Here is a 2,627-nt window from a genome sequence, read left to right as displayed (position 1 = left end):
CTCCCAGAAACCTACAAGAATAACCCCAGGTAAGACTCCTAGCAATAGTGGAGATGGTGCCTGAAGTGGCCTTCCCCTGTAATCAGATTGGTGACTACCCTAATTGTCATCATAGAGCCTTCTTCCCCCAGTAACTTAAGGAAGCAGATGCAGAGATCCACAGCCAAGTGCTGGATTGAGGTTCAGAAGTCCAGGTGAAGAGAGGGAGAAGGGATCATATGAGCAAAAGGGGGGGGGGCAAGATCATGGTGCTAGAAAACCACAGAGACAGCTGACCCGAGCTAGTGGGAGCTCACGGGCTCTGGATGGACAGCTAGGGAGCTGGCATGGGACCCACCTAGGCCCTTTGCATCTGGGTGACAGTTGTGTAGCTTGGTTTTCTGTGGAGCCCCTAGCAATGGGACCAGGACCTATCTCTGATGCATGAACTGGCTCTTTGGAACTTATTCCCTAGCCTTGATGCAAGGGGGAGGAGCCTGGTCCTGCCTCTTCATTGACTGGCATGGGAGGCCTTACCCCTTCTGAATGGATATGGAGGAGGAGTGGATAGGGGGAGGGAACAGGAAGAGAGGAGGGGGAGGAAACTGTGGTTGGTATGTAAAACAAACAAACAAATAAATAGACCTGCATTCCCCATGCCTCCCCACCACACCAATAGAGTTCCATAGTGGAAAGTGTCGCCCACTTTCCACAGAGTGGAAAGGCTCTCTCAGGGGAGGTGATTTAAGGGAGACCACAGTCAAGAGAGGAAACAAAACCAGAACACTGGAGAATCCAAAGCCTCTGGCACTCGCTACCATAAATAATAAATACATCCCAAGTAATCCATCTAGCCATATTAACACAAATCCTCACACTATATGCCAACATATCTCAGTTCCTATTAACTAGTATAACCAATACCTGATATGAGAGGCACCCACTCCTCCACTCACGGGGAAGAGTGTCGCCATCCCCTAAAGAGTCTACTGATACACTTTCAGAGTTGTTCTGTCCATTTCAACCAAAACTCTTTGGGGAAATTTAGAAGCGATAGCCAAGATCACCACATAACTCTTAGCATTTGAAGTCTGAAATCCCTCCGTCTTTCCCGGCTCCTGCAATCTCCAGGGAAGGAATTCCAATGAGACACAGAGATTAGAGGAGAAAATGGGTAGAATTCATTAGAGTGGCCTGGAGGTCTCTCAAGGAGTGAGAGTGTACAACAGCCAAAGGGACCGTAAGCCTGATTTACATTTTAGGCAGGTATTATACTATTTCTTAAGCTTTCCTGAGAGACTTCTTGGATTGACTCTTGCAGGAAGGAAAATGGTATGTTTTCATTCTTTATTGGAAGTCCTCTTCCTATACATTAATCTCATAAGGGTTCAGGTTCCTGGAACCAGGTTTGATTGCTATCAATTAATGATACCCTGTCTCTTCCCAGGCCCAGAGCTAAGACTCTGAGCAATAATTAGGGACCTGCTGCTCCTGTTCTCGGTTTGACAAGCCTCTGATTATGAAAGAAGGCTCCAGAATAACGTCCTCTCCTCCAGCTGATAGCTAACTACCTAACACAGGTTAATTATTTTAGCCAACTAATGGAAGTCTGGCTCGCTGTAATGCTAAACCTACCATAGCCAGAAGCTTCTTATCCAAGAGCTTCACCTTTTGCCCTTGAGCCAAGCACGGTCACGTTTGCATCATTTTTTTTTCTTTTTTAAAAAATAGAGATCGCCTCTTGGATTTGCAAGCCATCCTTCCACAGGGGCCATGCTAATTTTTTCTGCATTGTTTCAACTTTAGCATATATGCTGCCAAGATGAGCACTCAGCCTATTTCCAGTACCTACATGGTTCTTTCTCTCTCTCTCTCTCTCTCTCTCCTTAATGTTTGCAGGTGGTTTACCTGCATTCATGTCTGTGCACCATGTGCACAGGAGAAGGCATTAGATCCCCTATTACTGGAGTTACAGATGGTTGTGAGCCACCATGTGTCTTCTGGGAATAATACTCAGTACTCCTAATTGCTAAGCTACTTCTCCAGCCCCCTGTCCCTTTAAACATGTGATCTCTGACCTTAAACTGAGTATGCTCAGTGGTATGCCCACTCTTGCATGTATCCCAAATCCAATCAACCAACCAAACAACAACAACAACAACAAACCAAGTATACAAAATGAAATAAAAATTACAAGGCATACCATAAGGCAAACAAAAGAATACTCAGGGCTAAACTGCACGCACTATCTTTAAAAAAAAAAATCCTCCAAATCCATGGCCCTGGTTAGACTCAGTGAATCACACAAGAAAACAATAGACATACATGAATGTGACAAAGAGATTGTGGGTAACAGTGAGATGGGACAGACTTGGGGCTGAGAGTGGTCAGTGTGCACTCTGTGTGCACAGGATGCACAACACGGGAAACTGCCAAAGAGCAAATTTAACTTAAAGTGGGAAAAAATTAAAACAGCAAAATATCCTAAATCCAATCAACCAATCAATCAGCCAAACAACAACAACAAACCAAATATACAAAATGAAATAAAAATTACAAGGCATACCATAAGGCAATCAAAAGAACACTCAGGGCTGAACTGCTGGTTTCCTAGCTGCACAAACCCCTAGGTTCTTTCCCAGCACACA

The 2,627-nt window shown here is 44.7% G+C and overlaps 1 non-coding gene across 1 annotated transcript; it reads right to left on the bottom strand.

Moving 5' to 3' along the window:
- Positions 1 to 1,702: 1,702 nt before the first annotated feature.
- On the bottom strand, positions 1,703 to 1,809 carry LOC126512621 (U6 spliceosomal RNA). The gene has a single exon (XR_007595106.1). It is a non-coding gene; the product is annotated as a U6 spliceosomal RNA (small nuclear RNA).
- Positions 1,810 to 2,627: the final 818 nt, after the last annotated feature.

Source organism: Alexandromys fortis, unplaced genomic scaffold, assembly GCF_014885135.2.
Source record: "Alexandromys fortis isolate MF-2015 unplaced genomic scaffold, M_Fortis_MF-2015_v1.1 scaffold_76, whole genome shotgun sequence".
NCBI classification, from domain to species: domain Eukaryota; kingdom Metazoa; phylum Chordata; class Mammalia; order Rodentia; family Cricetidae; genus Alexandromys; species Alexandromys fortis.
The sequence above is the reverse complement of the archived record's forward strand: the minus strand, read 5'-3'. Positions and strand labels throughout refer to the sequence as shown.